Source organism: Canis lupus, chromosome 17 (genome assembly GCF_003254725.2).
Source record: "Canis lupus dingo isolate Sandy chromosome 17, ASM325472v2, whole genome shotgun sequence".
Classification (NCBI taxonomy): domain Eukaryota; kingdom Metazoa; phylum Chordata; class Mammalia; order Carnivora; family Canidae; genus Canis; species Canis lupus.
The window spans coordinates 44,058,792-44,078,922 of record NC_064259.1 but is presented as its reverse complement, the minus strand read 5'-3'; the positions used below and the strand labels follow the sequence as shown (position 1 = coordinate 44,078,922).

The window sequence follows — 20,131 nt, the reverse complement described above, 5'->3', positions numbered from 1 at the left end:
GTTGAATGAAACTGGTGCCTCTGAATGTCTATAAAATATGTTAGTGAACAATGATTCCTCAAATCTGATTTTCTCATTTCTTGTTCAGAATATATTGGCCTTGCCTTGCTTACCTTCCTATTTTTATGACAAAAGTACTCATAATAGACCTTGCAAAGAGCTTTGAAGCCTGACAGTGAAAAAGCACTTGTGAAATAATCACCCAAAGGAGAAAAAATAAGATTTCACAAGGATGTCATTGAACTCCTTTCTTTGTTAGACTTTTACACCGGTCCCATAGCAGTAGGGGGCTTGTGATGGTGGATAGTTTGCCCATCACTATACTTAAAAAAAAAAAAAAAAGAATCATCAGAGGAAAAAACAGATGAGTGTAGAATCTTAGTAGGCAGATTAGCTGAACTGAGTACTTGAAGTAAGAAAAAGTGGAGCCCAGGTTGGTCATACTCATTTACATTTGGGCCCTGACGAAGGACCCAGCCCATCCCAGTAGTGACTCGGATCCTTCTTTACACACTGGTATAGGTGGTCTCAAGATAGGCTGAAGATGAATTAAAGGGTGAGGAACCAGCCTCAGTGCTTTTCACAGGCTCCTCTGTCCTCTTCCTCTCATTTCCATCCAGATTGTTTAGGTTTTGGTTTAGAGCCAGCTACTTTGTGAGAATAAGCCTTGCCCTTAGCAGGAAATATGTCACTGTGAGAAGTCTTGGTGAAATATCATGTTCCTTTTTGAGCCTCATGCCCCACATCTGTGGCTAGATTCTATCTCCACATTTCCCAATCCCTGCCTTCTACTTCTGATTAAAATTTTCCAGAGAATCCAGTCCCAAGAGCCATTTTTGACTCATAATTATATCCTAGGGACTATGCTAGGTTCTCATGCACCTTGTCTCATTGAATTTTCATCACAATCCAAATATATTATTGTCATTATTTTACCAGTGAAAACATTGAATTACTGAGGCCTTAAACCAATTTCCCAAGCTTATGTATCAAGAAATAGACAGTCTTAAAAGTCAAGGAAGTCTTGGGTCTATACCCAAATATGACCCAAATATGATTTTATATTATACTATATACTTCCACTATCTTCCCATTTTTCTCCCCATTACTTAGTAAAACAAATATTTTCTCAGATATAGTATAAATAATGAGGTTTTCTGAAGATATTGGTACTTGCTTCTCTACCCAAAGTTCTTGAGAACCAAAATCTGTTGAGTCTAAGAGACATAGTCAAATTGTGAATATTCAAGCTCAATACTTAAATGTACAGAGCTCCTGTGTATTCTCCCAAGGAATGATTAGTGTTCACTTTTTTTGTTCTACTTAGTAAATGCGCATCTCCCAAGGGTCCCTTAAAGACCCTGTCAAGCCTTGGACGTGTGCAAAACACGATTAGGAGGATGTCAAGGTCACTGTTAGCTTTGTGGAAGAAGTTGAGCAGGATAATCAATAGACTCAGAAGGCAAGTAGAAGAGCTAGGAGAGGAGCAGTGGCCAAGACAGAGGTGAAATTAGCATGGCCTATTCAAAGGACAATCAGTGCTGATTTGCAAGCTCTGAAGAGAATACTAGTGCCATTTTATACATTTAACAGAATTTTTTTGGAAAGAACATCAGTGAACCAGTTTGGATGAGAATCAAATCTAGGTTTTGTCTGAAATGCTTGAACTGAGCAAATCTGGGGCATCAAAATTTTGGTATTTTAGATCTGCTGTCATTTGGCTCAAATGACATTCTGGAATAGAGGAAACTGAAGTGTCAAGAGGGAAGTGAACTTCTCTGTGTCATTCAGGGTGACAAGGCTGAGCTAAATCCCAGGCTCCAGCTGTCCATTCACTGCTAGCTCCACTGCACCACAGTGCCTTTCTTCCATTGATAGAATCCTTGGCTTGAGAACCCACAAAAATGACAGTTGACTAGGAACATCCCTGATGCAAAGCTTTAAATGAGCCTGTACATAAAGTTAGATCCATTTTACCAGATCATTTCACATCCTGCAGGGAGGTTAATAACTCTTGGGGCTGGCCATTCAATCTAATTGTAGGATAGGAAACTCTAAGGCAGGCATTCAACCTCTGTCATTCCTGTGCATAGAACATGTGTCACTATCTAGACACGTCAGCTTTCACTGCTGGTCCCAATGGTGGAAGAATGCTTCTAATTAGAGCCCTTCAGGAATTTGGCTTCAATCAAGAAGAATTGGTGTAGTGAGGTGAAACTTGTTTGCCATATCTGCTCTATTGCCGGGTGCTGAAGTTGGAAATATCTATCTGATATTCTTTTTTAAAAATATGTATTTATTTGAGAGGGAGCAAGAAAGAGAGAGGGAGAACATATGAGAAAGGCAGATGGAAGGGCGGAGAAAGAGTCTCAAGCTGACTCCATGCTGAATGGGGAGCCCAACTAGAGGCTTGATCTCATGATCCTGAGGTCATGACCTAAGCTGAAACCAAGAGTAGGATGTTTAACAGACTGAGTCACCCAGGTGCCCTTATATGATGTTCTTCGTACAAATTCTTGTTGCATCACCATCCCCAAGATCTACAACCTGCTACACAGGAAATCTCTGTGAATGGCAAAGTGAAATCCATTCACAAGCTCATAATATTGCACATGACAGAAAGCCAGAAAGGTGAAAGCTACAGTACGCCTACAAAATGGGAATACCAGAACACCTGCCTTACTTTTGTAAAAAATAAAAGCAATGATGTTCAGAAGTGCTTAGTAGCATAGCTGGTCAGTAGTAAGCTCCCTCTTCTCTTGCCTGCCACAGAGATTTTCTCATTTTCCCATTTAGACTTCTGTTGCATGAAGTTGTGTTGGTTGTGCTACTGCTTATTTGCCTACGTTTTTACCTTCTGTGTTCTTCCCCCCACACACACTTTGCTTTCTCTTTTCTTTTTTTTTTTTCAAGATGAAAAATGTAATCCATTTCAGATGAGGCAAGGCCTTATAAAATTTGCAAAAACTTCAATATAAATCATGGTGTCTGGTCAGTCTTGCAAGTTTAGCATTTCATGAATGTTTGGGTGGATGTTTATATAGAAGTTTTAAAGGCACTTTGAAAAGCATTATTATTGTCCAACTCTTCACTCTTATTATCCTTCCTATACAAGTGCATACAGCAAAGTTAAGGAGGAATCTTCATAGTGAAATTCCCTTCCCTTCTTTCCTTCTCTCTGGTGAATTTTCCTCACTGCTATCGTTTCAAATCTTTGAGCTTGTGCTCTTCTTGTTCTCTCTTTCCCTTTCTTCTTAACCCTTTCCTAGTTTCTCTTCCTCTCTCTCTCTCCTCCCTCCATTCTATTCTACTCTCTCTCCTCTGTTTTTCTTTTCTTCCTTTTTAACCTACCCCCTATATACTACCTCAGGGTCTGTCCCTTGGTGCTATCATTTCCATCAGTGCTTGACTAAATCAGGGCATAAACTTTCTCATGTTCTATTCTTTCTCCAACAGTGACATCTAAACACTGAGAGAGAGAGAGACTTGAAAAAAGAGAATGGACTGTTTGAAGAAGCCAAATGTCAGAATGGGTCTTCTGTTCTGTGTTTCATTCAGCTCCTTTAACTATAGCTCCTAATGACAAGTGTGGGTTGTTGCTATGATCCATTGTCATTGTTTTCCATGGCCTCTTCTGAAAGTGGACAACAGACATTCTTAGAGAAAAATGAGGACTGGATTACATTCTTTGACAAGGCCAACCTTGAAAGTTAGCCAGGTAAACAGGTGTTTACATAATAATTTAGGGAGCTCTGTATAGGGATGGTAGTCGCTAAATTCAACATTCTAGTTTATCTTTTTATTATCCCTATATACTACTTAGATCACAAAGCTCTTTTTTTGGTCTCCATAGGAAGCTGCAAATAACAGATTGTTAAATCTTAGCTGCATACATTTTGCTATTGGTTAAACTGTAGAGAGAGAGAGAGTGAGAGAGAGAAACTCTGAGCTATGCCTTTTGGAATGAGGAAAGATACCATCAGGAATAGATATGAAAGCTGATATGAGGATGGCTAGCACTATGGGCTGACTTTACTAGTTTTGAAATGATTATCCCTACCCTCCAACTACCCAGCATAATAGATATGCAAATCTGTGTAGCCAGGTGTGCACCCAAAAGCTAGATTATACCCAAGTTTATTTACACGAATAATTATTTGGGAGAGATCCAACACAGAATATTTAAGTATTGGACTTTGTCTCCCATTTTCTTTCTGCTCCTAAAGAGCAAAAATGGACAATAGAGTAGATGCCTGTGACTGCAAACTAGCAGTTGAGATGATTCTCTTGCTGGAATGATTTTAAAAGGAGATTGCACTTGAGGGAGACAGTCAAGACATTAATGCCAAATGTGTCATTTTGACCATTTACCGAAACACAACACTCTAGAACTCTGTGCTATCAATTAGTGTGGGATTTTCAGGGGCCACTAACCTAAGAGAGAGACATTTTTTTTTTAATTGGGAGTATGAGGGCAGCTATTTTTGGCTTACTATAATTTCTGTGAGAGAGTTCTTATTGGTCAAAAATCTCTGAAGTTATTGATTTCCTGAAGTGTAGATTATATTTGGTGATATGTTTTGTAAACTTTTGGAATCAAGCCACTTTCATAGCTCTCTCTGCTCAGTGGTTTTGGTACAATATGCTGATGAAAGTAGCCAGATTCTTCTCAAAGGCAATGATCAAGAAGATAGGTTTTGGGAGAAAGTAAGAAACTTGAGGAGCTACAGAAATAGATTAAACCTCAGAGTATCAGCCACTGGTAGACATGAACGTTGAGTTTGAAGTGTGTTTGGCAGTGCAAAGGCCAGGAGCCAGTTAGGCTTTGAAAACAGAAGCCTGAAAACAGTGGTTCTTCATTGGTGGAAAAGATTTTAATGACAGTTGCCCCAAAGGTGTGTCTACTCATTTAAGTAACTGGTGTTAGACAGTTCTCAGCTTGGTACAATGAAGGAGGCTCAGTGCTGGGAGTTTGCAAGGCTGAGGTTTACCAGAGGATTGACACAATGGCCTCTGAGCTCAGTCTAGTCTCCCCTCCATCCCCTCCCCCCATCTCTCTTGGCCATGGATTTTAAATAAATAAAATTGAAGTAATGATGTCTGTTCCTCTGCCACACAGAGTTATTTTGAAAACATTGTAAGTTAAGAGACAGGGAAATAGAAATAACGAACCAAACTTAAAGTTCTATACATGGCTTGTATAACTTGTATACAATTCTGAGTATCAGAAATGTTGCAGAAAATAGTGAGAGTAAAACCCACAAAGATCAGAAGTCCCAAGTACCAGGAGCAATCTTCCAAGTACAAATAGTTTCCTATTTATATTTTCTTTTTCTATAGGCTCAGACAGTTTTGAGGTTATTCCTTTTTTACTTTTTAAGAATCTATATGACTCCAGAAAGGATTATTCAAAACTGCTGATCCATAGGTAGATCAGTCTCAGCCACAAGGACTGGGTGAAATTTGTGAAAGCTTTGACTATGATGTAAGTGTGACATCTATGGATGGACTTAAAGAAGAAAGGAAAAAGCCATGATTTTCAGTGAAGTTCTGAGGAAGCCTCAGTCAGGCTTCTGAAGAGTCCCTGAAAAAGTCCATTAGAAGAGTTGTGCATTGGGCAGAAATGACCTGGATCTAATACCTTGGCCATGCTCAGTGGCCTCTTTTTAAATACCCAGATATCTTCAAAGGAGTGGCAGGTGGAGGTTGTCAATCATCCCTGTGCCTTACAGCAGGTTCTCTTAAAGGGAGATCTGAATAGGGTATCTCTATGGTCACCATAGATATTACTGACACCTCTCATTCTGAACCCTATGTTGTCACCTCGACACACCTCATTAGAGGTGCCTCTGCTATGTGCCTAGGCTACCTACTGTGAGTTAAGTTACAACCATCCCAGCACTTACCAAATGATCTAGGCGTCAATTACCACTGCTGTATATGTACTATTACCTCATATTTACTACAACACTCTGATGAAAGGATCACAAAAATAGTCATTTTGCAGGTGAAACTCACAGGATAGATAACTTGTTCAAGGTCACATAGCTATAAGTAGTGGTACTTCCATTCAGACCTGACCTCCCTGGTCACTTGAATCCCACACCTCCATCCATTCAGTGCACATCTCCTGAGGGCCTTTAGTGGTGAAGTAGTTACACTGGGCACTGGAGATTTTGTGGTTCTCAAGTGGGCCATTGCTCTCAAGGAACTCATTGTAGACGAAAAACTAAGATCTAACCCAAAAATTATGATATAGCTCAGTTTGGGAAGTGCCCAGAGCACTGAGATAAACAAGAGCTCAGTCTTGAAGGATGAGAGGGGATAACCAATGTGATCACAGGAGAGAGATCTACATAGACCAAAGATCATTGGCCAAGTCACAGCAGCACCAGAGAGAACACATGGCCCTTTCATTTGCTTAGACTTTTTCCATTCAAGCTCTGCAGTTTTGTTGCCTAGAAATCTTTTGTTTATTAAGACAGCTGTTTAAAACCATAATGTTGCATGGAGATCAGTTCAGGGTGTAGTTTAAGCAATAACTATAAGTAAAGTCCTAGAATTTCTGAGGGCTGTACTATTTTTATACACTGGAACACATGCAAGGTGGTCCCCATTAGAGAGTAGCTGTCATATATTCCAACTATTTTTCATAAGTGGAAGAAGGGATAACATTATATATAACTGGTGCTCTAACAGTTGCATCTGGAAGTGTCTCCTACTCAAATATCATCTGCCATATGTATATCAACAGAAGATGATTGAGAACCACTTGTAGTAAGAGATCAAAGCCATGTATCCAAAAAACATGCATGCAAAAGCAGAACATGGTTAAATGGAAGGGAACACAATCAACCCATTGTGGTTGCCCCTGAATGAGGGAGAAGAGGACAAGGGCCTGCAATGGGTATTGAGAGGACTAAATAAGTATATTAACAAACAGCTGTTCTGATTTGGGATCCATGTTATTTCTTGGATTCTTCACTGTTTGTCATATTTTCCAATATAAAATTGTTTTTAAAAATGTTAATGAAAATACATGTAGTCTACATGAATAGGGGATAGAAATGAGGTTCACAAGCCTGGGCCAACTCTGAGTACATGGACTAATTAGACTTGTGTTATAAAAGTGGAGCACCTGGATGGCTCAGTCGGTTAAGCTTCTGCCTTCAGCTCAGGCCATGATCCTAGAGCCCTGAGATTCAGCCCCCTGTTGGAGTCTGCTTCTCCCTTTCCCTCTCTCTCTTCCCCTCCTCCTGCTCATGTTCCTTGTCTCTCTCTCTCTCTCTCAAATAAATAAATATCTTTTAAAAATAAATAAAATAATAATAATGAATCTATTCATAAGATAAAATTTCATGGATCTACACAAAAAAATTAGAGAAATTAAAAATTGGTGATATCTGAAGAAAGTATATAGTGTATGTCTGAAGTATAAATCTGAAGGTGTATAGTGTATTTTATTGTTAATTTTCCGGTTTTAATAAGGGGCTGTTGTCATGTGAAATATTCTCATTGAGGGCAGCCAGGTGAAGCATACACAGGAAGTACTGTACTGTTTTTGCAACTTCTTGGGGAACTTATATTATTTCAAAGGAAAAAGATGAAGATGGGAATGATAGGACAAATTCCTACCCACTGACAAGGTATTTCTGTTTTCATGGATGATTTTTATCATCATAACACCTTTCCTTAAAAAGCATAGGCGCAGGGAAGAATCTTTACTATTGACAAGCCACGTGTTGGGTATGGTCCTCCAGGACAGCCCATGGATCTCATCACATGGTTTAGATCCACCCATCTCTAATTCTAGCCTTATGTCTTTATTAAATCACTTACATACATATTGTCTCAATTGTTCTTATATATGTTTGAATCTTCTCAAGTAGTCCTTTCCAACAAGTGTCTTATGCAGCTCATAAAAAAAGTCTTGTGTGCTTTATTTTAATTTCCTGATTGTTATGCCTTCTATCATGATGTTTGTGGAGTGGGAAAAGTTTCATCAGTTTCAATATTATCTGGAACAAATTGGAGCAGAGAAGTGGATATATTGCTACTGATGGCTACATGCTGCCAGCCTTAAATGAGAACCTAGGATTGTCCCATTGTGTAGATGGGGGTTAGGGCTTCTCCTAAGCAAGGCTTTGAAGATTGGTAAGGATAAGACTGGCCCCACCTGTTTCAAGGTTTCTTTCATGTGTATTCCTTCCAGATAAGCCACAGCTAAAATAAAAGTGGTACTGAGGGAGAAAAATATGTTGATTCATTTGTACATGTTTATGGTGTACTAGCCAGGAACAAAGTCTGGAAGCAATATAATATGTCCATCCTCCTGGGATGGACAATGTCAAGATCTTAATGTTGTTATTGCTTTTTCATGAATTTATTTTAAAAACCTATTTCAAATAATAAGCTACTGTTGGCAGTGCAAGAAGTCCAGTAGTTAGTTGGAATGGAAGAGAGAATATGAGAGTTGAGATTCAAACTACTGTAAATCCCTTTGGTGGAGGTAGAGTTAAGATTCACAGAATTTGGTAATTATTGAGGTCGGGTGATAGGTATATGGGGATCTACTGTACTGTTATGCTGTTTTGTTTATAAGCACTTGACATTTTTTATGGAAAAAATCTTTTTTTTAAATTTTTTTTTAAATTTTTTATTTATTTATGATAGTCACAGAGAGAGAGAGAGGCAGAGACACAGGCAGAGGGAGAAGCAGGCTCCACGCACCGGGAGCCCGATGTGGGATTCGATCCCGGGTCTCCAGGATCGCGCCCTGGGCCAAAGGCAGGCGCCAAACTGCTGCGCCACCCAGGGATCCCGGAAAAAATCTTAAAGAATAAAAAGTAATGGAAAACTATCTCACAATATTGTCAATGGATTATTAGATGTTATAATAATTTTCAAGAAAAGTAAAATCATAACCCTCATATAGACATAAAAATGAACACATTATGGGTTGAGTTGTTTCATGCAAAAGATAGGTTGAAGTCTTAATACCCAGTACCTGCAAATGTGACCTTGTTTAGAAAGGTGTACTCAAGTTAAGATGAGGTTATTAGGGTAAGCCCTAATCCAATACAAGTAGTATTCTTGTAAGAAGAGGAAATTTTAGGCACACACACACAGGAAGACTGCCAGGTGAAGGTGCAGAGAAAACACAGAGAAAGCACAACCACAGAGAACAGTTGGCTAAGTGATTATGGAGGCAGAGATAAGCTACAGTCAAGAAACACATGGGGCTACCAGAGCTTGAAGAGGTAAGAAAGGATCCTCCACTTAATGATTCTTCGAGAGGATGGTCCTGCCAACACATTGATTTAGGACTTCTAACTTTCAGAACATGAGAGAATAAATTTCTATTGTTATAGCTGCTCATTTTGTGGTACTTTGTAAAGGCAGCCCTAGGAAACTAATGCGCATGTAAAGATTTTATTGACCCCATTAATGAGGAATGAGGTGTTACAACCAATTGAAAGGAGAAGTTAAAATTCGCAAATTTATATGGTGTAAAGGAATGTCGCAATGAATGTACAATTGTAGGAAAAACTGTATTTTACAGAGAACAGGAAAGTCAACTGAACCTTTACTGTAAGAGCATACTTTGCATGTATATAAACCAAATATTTTGCATTACCATCTATTCATCTACAACTTACAGAGTTGCAAGGTAGCTCCTGTGGAATCAGAATCAGATAACCTTGAAGAGTTGTTGGTTCTGAATGAACCACAAACTTTTTCCTGTAAGTGAAAAACAAAAACAAAACAAACAAAAAGCAAAACTTCTTGAATACAAATGTTCATTTAAAAAGAAGAAAAATGATGCTAGAAAATCAGATTTCAGACACACTATACTTACTGAACGTGTGATATTTCAGGTAAGTGAGTCAACCACTCTGTACCCCCCTTTCCTCATTTGTAAGATGGGAATAATACTCATAATATCATCCAGGTCGGGCCATAATAGTGAAGATTAAATGAGATATTCTCGGCAAAGTACTTGGCAGTGACTGACTCAAAGTATTCAAAAGGTTATTCCCAATCTTATTGCTGTTACTAGTTTACAAAGTGGTGGGAGAGTGACCTAGGAGACTCCATAGGGGAATTTCCTGCATTGTCAAGTATTATGCAAACTCAGCCTAATGCCACAATCCTATTCTCAGGTTGGACTTGTTTCAGGATAAAAGTAATATGCAGAGTTTGCCCTCCCCAGTAGGAGCATGTCAGGGAAAGGCTGGGAGAGTGGCCAAGGACTGAAGAGAAAATGTGGGTGAGAGCAGGGACAGGGAGGGAGGATTCAGGGAAGAGAGATATGGGACCAGAGTCAGTTGATGGTTCCATGGAATGTGTTAAGTGCAGATCTTCCTCCAAATCCTTTGCTTGGTATGACTGCCATGATGGATGTGAAATCTGCTAATGATCTGTTTTTAAAACCTTCCTAAGGATTTTCCAAGTCCCTTAATCAACTCTGACTCCATTCACTTCACTTTGAGACCTCACTTCTGGGGAGGGGGGGGGCAACCAGGGTGGAGGGTATTGTTCAGATGCATAGGACAAATGGAATTAAGGTGCACTCTCAGGGTTGGTTCTCCATGCTATCCCATTTGTGCAACCAGTCTGGCATCTCCATTATCTCATTCAAAAGAGCACTTTTGGGGATCCCTGGGTGGCGCAGCGGTTTAGCGCCTGCCTTTGGCCCAGGGCGCGATCCTGGAGACCCGGGATCGAATCCCACGTCGGGCTCCCGGTGCATGGAGCCTGCTTCTCCCTCTGCCTGTGTCTCTGCCTCTCTCTCTCTCTCTCTCTGTGCCTATCATAAATAAATAAAAATTAAAAAAAAAAAAAAAAAAGAGCACTTTTGGGCAAAAAACAATCACCACCAGCCTGCCTTTCCAGTTGTGCTTCAAAGTCGTGTTTGTGTCGTTTGCTCTGGGTCTGAAATTGTTCCTCAGATTTCCTCCCTGAAGGAGTTTACAGACATTGTACAAAGAAATTAATTAAGTAGATTTTCCATTTGCACAGTTTTAATGAATAAATGATGTTCCTATTTATCTGCTTTCTAATTATAACACAATTCAAAACATCTTGGTTTCCTGCATTCTGACAATGTTATTGTTATGGCAGTGTTACTGCTGCTCTCACGGTACAGGTAATAATATTTTTTTAGATAGATGCCAGGTGCAGTATTCCATATTTATTAAAGTGTGATCTGCATATTTTTCTCTTTTCATGTACTGCTTATCTGTACAAGAGCAGAAAGTTAAATATAATGCTCTGCTTTAAAGAGTCTAGAAGGATTTCATAGGCAGCCTAAGGATTTGTAGTCTGGTGGGGGGGATCAGGCCTGGCCGATACAGTTCAGGGCCTACAGAGGGAGGCCTGGGCTAAGAGGCCAAGGCAGCAGAACCAAACCTTACTACTACAAGCTGCCAGCAGGCCATGAACTCCAGCCGGAAGGACCGATAGTAGTACTGGCAAAGAAGCATGTGTTAGAGATTTAAAGGCCAGCAAGTCAGAAGCTCTGGAAGGGCAGCACAGAAATGAAAGAAGAAATCAAGACAGACGAGTCTCTTCTTACTCTGTCCTAGAGTTTTTGAGGTGAGCAGACAAATCACAGGTATTGTCATAGCCAGAGCTCAGAGGTCTGCAGAGAAACTCTGCTTTGATAGAGGTACAGGCAGAGGTGCCAGATTTTTTTTTTTTAAGATTTTATTCATTTATTCATGAGAGACACAGAGAGAGACAGAGGCAGAGACACAGGCAGAGGGAGAAGCAGGCTTCCTGCAAGGAGCCCGACATGGGACTCAATCCCAGGACGCCAGGATCACACCTTGGGTTGAAGGCAGGCACTAAACTGCTGAGCCACCCAAGGATCCCGGTGACAGATTTCTATCTGTGTCCTTTTCTGGGTGCAGGGCATCATCATTGTCCCCTTGGCCAAGGGAGAATTATGACCTGACCTCAGACAGGCATTTGAGTGCCATCCCATTAACAACGGTTGTGGACCTCCCATGATGTGTCATGATGGCTCCAGATCCTACAACCATACTTTTACCTTCCAGGAGTTTATCCTTCAGGCTCTAGAAACTTCTTGGGGAGACTGCTCTGGCCATAAAAAATCACCTGGCTGCCTGGAAGGGGTATACTCTTGGCCTACCTTAAAGTCAGAAGCTATGGATATTATTGTTCATGGACTATGAAGATAATTCTCCTTTTCTCCTTAGGCATTCCCTATAACTCCAAGGGAAAGGTGGAGCCAGTGATCTTTATACCCTTCTGATTGTATTTTCCTTCACTCTGTTGATTAAATTGTACATTGGCCACATACCATGTTTATTAATGAGGCCACTGTTTAAGTGCTAATCACGTCTAGTGTAATTGGTTTTATTGCTTCTGCTCAACCTCTCCACTGGACAGAAGGTCAGTCAAACGAATAGGTACATGCTTATTTCATTAATATGGTGGCATACCCTTTTGGCTTTTTCACCGATTTCCTTACACCATGTTTATTTTCTCTTAAATAGATCTTTCTTCCTGGAAGGCTACTCGTGAACACACCACAAACATTTACTGTATGCCAGGAATTATGCTAGCTGCTAGTGTTTTGAGTAAAGGATATCCCTTGTCCTATAGAAGTTTATGTTTTACTGAGGGAGACCAAGAAGCACATGGGGCTGTCTTCTTGGGCTTCTGTAACAGAATACCAGGAATGGTGACTTATCAACAACAGAAATATATATATATATATATATATATATATATATATATATATATATATATTTTTTTTTTTTTTTTTTTTTTTTTTTTTTTTAATTCTGGAGGCCAGGGAATCTGAGATCAAAATGCTGGCAGATTCTGTGTCTGCTGAAGCTTGCTTCCTGGTCCAGGTGCAGCAGTCTTTTTGCTGTAACCTCACATGGTAGGAAAAGAGTCAAAGGAGCTCTCTGGCCTCTTCTTCTAAGGATACTAATCCTGTTCATGAGGGTTCCATCCTTGTCTAATCACCTCCCCAAAACCCTAACTCCAAACATCATCACATCAAGTAATAGATTTCATTTTATGAATTTTGAGGAGCAACAAACATTTAGTTTATAGCGAGGGATAACATATAATCTGATCTGTTTTCTGATAAGGCTAAATACAGGTATTTTGAGAAACTTACATAGCCCAAGGAGATAAAAGAAGACTTCTTTCTCTCTGTGCTCAGTCTGATTGAGAGATAGGAGTTTTGTTCTGCAACCCTTTCTATTTTTTTTTTTTTTCTGCAACCCTTTCATAAGAGAAACCTCAGCCAACTAAATGTTAACATAGTGTAAGGACAAACTTTAAAACTGTCAGAGTCACTCCAATATAAAGAAAGCTGTTTTCACTAAGTGGTGAGTTCCCTTTCAAAGGAAGTAGCAAAATATTTGATACACGTATTTTAAGAGGATTTATGAACTAGAAGTGAATTAGCAAGGCAATCTTTAAAAATCTCCTTGATTGTTTTTTTAAGATTTATTTTTTTATTCATGAGAGACACAGACTGAGATAGAGAGACAGAGACACAGGCAGAGGGAGAAGCAGGCTCCTCACAGGAAGCCCGATGCAGGACTAGATCCCAGATCCCGGGATCACGACCTGAGCCAATGGTGGGCGCCCAACCCCTGAGCCATGCAGGCGTCCCTCTCCTTGAATTTTTTTTTTTCTCTCCTTGAATTCTTAAGACACTAAGATTCCTGGCACTAGTAAGTTATGGAAAAGTTCCTTGGGAAAATGGGATGTTGAGGTCCCTGATACTAAGGAGATGCTAGTTAAGCAGAGAGGAGTAGGGAGAAGCTTACAGGCAATGGGGCAGAATGAGGTGGGCTCTTAGACTCTGACTAGATACTCAGATCTAGGAACATGCACATGGGGCCCCCAGCATGGATTTTGGCACAGATGTGCCTGCATCCTTTCTAAATTCTCTAGCCAGTTAAACTAGGACATTCCTGTTGGGAGTTCTGTTTATTTTCTGATATTTGAATAATCCAGTGCATACTCTTCTACTGGGGAGCACATGCTGTGCTCCAGCATGGCTCGGTAAGGAGGTACAATGAACTATTAGAGCTGGGGACCACTTCTGGTGACATATGGCCAGATTCACACTTAGCTTTGTGTCAGCCTTCTAGAAGAGAGGGTTTGGTAAGGAAAACACAAAAATTCATATGGGATTCCACCCAGCATCCTAGAAGTGAAGATCTTCTGTCTTTTCAACTCTATTTTAATGCACAGTTATCTTATACTGCAGGAGAGGGGCTAAATGATCAACTCACTCCAGTGTCATTAGAGTGGCCTTAAAAAGACCTAAATCTGAATGACTCTTTTGTTTAAAATCTTAAATTTTTCCTCGATTACCTACCTTCACTATGAACACCAAACTCCTTTGTGCAGAAGATGAGACAGTTGATGGCTAACAGCATAGGCTCTAGAGTTCTGTTGTTTGGAGACAAATGCTGATCTTAGGCCAGCTACATAATTTCTCTGTGCCTCAGTTTCCTCATCTGCTCAACAGTGACGATTGTAATAGCTCCCAGCTCACTAAATTTTTATAAGGACTAAGTGTTTCAACACATGTATCAAATACGAAACAGTCTCTGGCACACAAATACTGTCATTACTAGGTTTATAAGCCCCTACTCACTGTGAGCTTCAAAGCAATGACCGTGTGCTTTGCGTGGGCATCCTAAGTACCCATCTCAGTGTAGGCCTGGCATATAATATACATGAGGTTTAGGAGTGTAAGCTCCAGAGTTGGACTTCTTGAGTTTGCATTCTGGTTTTATCGCAGGAGCATCTGCAGTGTATAACTTCCTAATCCTTGGCTTTCTCATCTGTGAAATGAAGGGAATAAGTAAGATAATATGTGCAAAGCACTTAATTGAGAACAGAGCCTGGCATTAAAATCATTAGCTAATATTGTCATTTGAGATCAATAAATGCTTATAGAATAAATATTCAAGATGCAAACAGAGATTACCAGAATATGTCCACTTTCTTTCACCCCTCTCCCTCCCTCATTGGCATGTTGGCTAGTCAATTTTCTGCACCTCAGTTTCCATGCCTCGTATCTACGAATAATGCAGCCAAATGCCTACTTCCCAGGAGGACCAAGAAGATGGATGTTCATGTTTATAAAGTTGTTTTGAGCGACCTGAGGAAAATTGCAAGTGAAAAGTATTGTTCTCATAATTATTATTAATTGATCCCCCAACCACTCGTCAGTTGGAATATGACTGATCCACAGGCTCTGGAGGAAGATTTATCACTTGACTCCTCAAACCTATGGATGTGACTTTCATTAAATGCAATTATTGGGGCAGCCCCAGTGGTGCAGCAGTTTAGCACCGCCTGCAGCCCGAGATGTGATCCTGGAGACCCAGGATCGAGTCCCATGTCAGGCTTCCTGTATGGAGCCTGCTTCTCCCTCTGCCTGTGTCTCTGCCTCTCTCTCTCTCTCTCTCTCTCTCTCTGTCTCTATGAATAAATAAAATATTAAAAAAAAAATAAATGCAATTATTTCCCAGTGAATGCACACATCTTGAGGCCACCACCTCTTACTCAATGAAATCATTAAACCTCTTTGTAGGAAGGAACCATCAAAAACCACCTGATGAAAAATGGCCATAGATTGGTATTTAGATTTAATGATACAATATCTGCTCTTAGAGAGTTTCGAGGATGCTATTCTGTTGTCTCTGTTCCCTTGCTGTTGTTTTGTTTTGTTTTCTGTTGTGTTTTGTTAGATCTTACTCTCCCTTGTTACCATTTTAGGATATAGAATACAAGTGTATGTATATTCACAGGACTCTTCCTAGGGCCCCTGCATAGGAAGGACCTTGCCTCTGTAAGGAAGAACATATTTGACAGGAAGGGTAGCAGAGTCAGCAGTGTGTAGGGATGGCCATCTGGAGCTCCCCCTTCTTGAAATCTCTACAGTGAGAGAGAACACCCAAAGAATTATGCATCTTTGTCTTCCAGAAGCCACAATTTAACACATAATTCCGTTTCCTTAGAGGGAATGTCAGAGCTGTTCTGTTCCATTAGCTGTAAGTAGACTTAGCAAGTAGAGACTAAAGGCTCAAGGGAGGGAGTAAGGCCAGTAAAGCTAAGAGAAGCCATACAATGGGGAAACCTCAGGGCACATTGTAAGGGAGGGAGAGGTATTACAGGAAGGGAACACACCAAAGAGAAAATGGGCTCCTTCAGAGATCTGCCTCTGGCCAGCCTTAATACATATTGCTGAGAGAGGAAGCATGGGTTAAGGCTGGTGTCGTAAATCACCAGGAAGAGCAATTTCTGTGGGCTGAATTCCACCAGCAAGAGAATATGAAGATGCCTTGGAGAAGAGGAAACCACTAATAGAGGCAAAAGCAGAAAAGGGGGTGGGGGAGACATACTGAAGAGGACATCTGTGGTAAAGATATGGAGCATTCTTAACCCTAAGTCCCTGGAATACCCTGTAAATGAGATATTGCCCTAAACTATCATAAAGGCCATAAAGTAACAAAGTGCCTCTGGCGATCCCTCAGGCGATTCATCAAGATTAACTACAGTTAACATTGTGTCATTCTCCAGTGGCCCAGTCTTTGATTCCCTGTGCCAAGGCTGAATGGATGAAAGCTCTCTGTGCACACTTGACTTAGTGTGCAGGTATCCTTACTCAGTGAATACTTCCTATAGCTTTACTCTGTATTTATTGAAAGCAAAGTAAACATTAGAATTTTTTTTTAAGATTTTATTTATTTATTCATGCGAGACATACACAGAGAGAGAGGCAGAGACATAGGCAGAGGGAGAAGCAGGCTCTATGCAGGGAGCCCGACGTGGGACTCGATCCCAGGTCTCCAGGATCACACTCTGGGCTGAAGGCGGCACTAAAGCACTGAGTCACCCGTGCTACCCCAAACATTAGAAATTAATGGAATAGAATGTTGTCTTGAGTGATTTAGGGTGAAGATAGATTTCATATCTCATAAAATATATTCTTCTCTTCCCCTTTTAATAAAAGCAGGCAATACAAATGAGAAGTAGAAACATCAAAGCTAAGGCAGTCCTAAGTGTAACTTGACACTGCTTGAGGGAGGGATCACATAATTGCAGTGAGAAGTTCCATTTTGCCAAATACTTGAGTGTAAGAAAAATCAATTCCAAAGACTCAGGAACTTACCCGTCAATGTGTTATTTCATACTTTTCTTGACAAAGACAATTTTGATTTAAACATGTATTTGCATGGTACTTAAAGCAGTCACATCTCTCCTTTAGTTTGGTTGTCATTAACAGTTGTATGAAGTATTTAGAGCCAGGGATCTTGCCTCCCATCTAGAAGATGTGGAGACTGAGGCCAAAGCCTTCTTTCTCCCTATATTCTTCCCATGTGACAATGCTGCCTCTTTAGTTTTCTTTTAGTTTTGCAGCATGCAGGGGGTTTTTTAGCTCTAACTCAAGTATTTCATACTCCTCAAAATATTAGAAATATTGATATATATATATCAATATTTATATATAGATAGATAAAGATTGAGAAAGAGAGAGAGAGAGAGAGAGAGAGAGAGAGAGAAAATGAAGCAGTAGTGTTGTTAACCCAGCAGGTTATGGATCTAGCCACTAAATAAATAACACAAATTGGAAGCCGTAAGTGATAAGATGGCAACATGAAATTGTACGAGACAAAAGATTTCTATCTGGATTCCCAGGGAAGGCATCAGAGATGTCCCTTACATTCACCTGGGTAAGATATAGATGCCTCCTTAATGCCAGAAGGGATCTATAGAACTAGTGGGTTTATGAATTTTTTTTTAAATCATTCAAGATTTCAAATCCATACTATGAAGTGAATTTTATGTGAGTTCCTAATGACTAACTTAAGTACAAATGCAAGAATACAACAACTTATCAATGATGCAGTTTCACAACAGTATAATTCTGGAGCTGTTCACCAATCATTCCTTCCCAAAACATTACTGAATACTTACAGAGCAATATTGAGGGTCTTTTTCCTGTCCTGGTCCTAGTCAATCTCTTATTCTTGATTTGTCCTGACTCTTTTTAAAATATTTCATTTATTTATTCATGAGGACCACTGAGAGAGAGGCAGAGAACTAGGTAGAGGGAGAAGCAGGGTCCCTGCAGGGAGCCCGATGTGGGACTCAATCCCAGGATCACAACCTGAGCCAAAGGCAGATGCTCAACCACTGAGCCACCAGGTGCTCCTGTCTTGACTCTTTTTATCTGGTTTCCATTGTTATTTCTAAGTTTAACTCAGATCACTTTTTATGATTCCAGATAAGTTTGTCTATCGGCAGTTGATCCATAGTCCTGAGGTATTTTGCCTTAACCACAGTCTTCATTAACTATATTACTATTTTTCTTTGTTTCTAATTTATTAATTCACTCATCCTAAAAATACTTATCAAATACTCCATGTTAGGGTGTTTTGTTTTGTTTTGTTTTGTTTCTGCTCAGCACTATTAACATTTTGAGCTAAATAACTCTCTCGTGAAAGACTGTCTTATGCATTGTAGGATGTATAGCAGCTTCACTTGCCCTTACTTGTTGATGTTGCAACACCTCTTCCCCAACCATTTTTGGTGACAACCAAATAGACATTTGCCAAAATATCCCTGGGAGACAGAATCACTTGTGGCTGAAAACCACTGCTTTATGTCAATCATTCTTCTAGACCTGGATGTAGAAGTGAACAGAACCTCAAAATTGTACAAATATATACATTATAAAATGCTGATGTAAGAAAATCTCCTTGACTATACCTATGTTTTGTGCTTGAGATGAATGATCTATGTAAAAGCTACTGCATGCTGGAAGGATATTTACAGATCCACAAGGCTATAGATGGCACTGAAAGGCCTTTTCTGAGTTAAGTTCTCCCTAGAAGACTTTTCTAGTCTACCTTCAAAGCACTTTTTCTCCATAGTCATTCATCCATTCATGCAAGAAGTATTTATTGATAGTCCACTGGGTCCCAAGCATGTTATTATGGCTGTTTCCTTTTCTGACTTTGACTAGCTTTATCCATAACTTCCATCACTAGCCAGTAGCCACTGTTGGGGCGAGTGGGAGGATTAAAAGCTATTATTTTACAGCACCATGCTACCTCCCTAGATCATTTCTATTGAACTTCCATGTACCTACTCCATATAGAATATACAGGAGATCTAGAAATTCATGTTCCAATTAAATAAGAAATTAATGAGCATCTATTCTTTGTGAAGTACACAAAGGAGAGTAACGGGATGCACCTTTACTTAATCATGAGATATTTTGGAAGCTAGGGCATTTTGTTTCCCAGAAGTACAGGGAAGAGTTTCCCCAGCAGATCAAAGTTTAAAAGAGAGTAGAGTCCATGGTGGATGCCACAAAAACTCATTACAAGTGATATAATGTGTATATGACTTTAGAGAAAGAGATTTTTTTGTTTTTTGTTTTTTTTTCCTTCTTCCAAAGTTCTTCATTTGCAATTCAAACCCTCAGCTTAATCTTGTTTGCTGTAGTGGAACAAAGATATATGTATTTCTTTACCACTTCTCCCACTGAAAAGTAGAGTCTCTTTCCACTCCTCTTGGCTTTGACTGATAGAATGAAGCAGAAGTAAGCTGTGTAACTTCCAGGCCCAAGTCTTAGGAGGTCTGCAGTGCTTTTAGCCCTTTGGAATACTTCCTCTCTGAATCCAGCTTCCATGCTCTGAAAAACTCAGCCACACAGAGAAGTGAGGCTCTCTGACTTACACCCCTAGCTGCATCCTCAAATAATAATGAGTCCCACCTGGCAACTGTGTTACTGAGGCTGTTTTGGGTCTTCTGGTTGTACTGAAGCCATAGTCAATACCATGTGGAGCACAGGTGAGCTGTCCTTGCTGAGCTCTGCCCAAATTGCAAAATTGTGAATAAACTAACAATGAATTTTAGTGTAAGCCACAAAATTGTGGGGTAGATTATTACTCCTCAGTAGATTCAGAAGATAACCAAGACAGCTGATCCTGAAAATGTCTTTCCTCTAACTCTCTACTTTCTGCTCATTAGAAAGTAAAATGCCTATTGGCCCTGTTGACTGTCCCAGCTAAGGGGTTTAAATTTAGCTTCTTAATTCAAGTTC

The 20,131-nt window shown here is 39.9% G+C and overlaps 1 protein-coding gene across 7 annotated transcripts in view; it reads left to right on the top strand.

Moving 5' to 3' along the window:
- The window catches only part of CTNNA2 (catenin alpha 2), a 1,086,013-nt gene that overhangs the window by 571,001 nt on the left and 494,881 nt on the right, over positions 1-20,131 (top strand). The gene's annotated exons all lie outside the window — the stretch shown is intronic.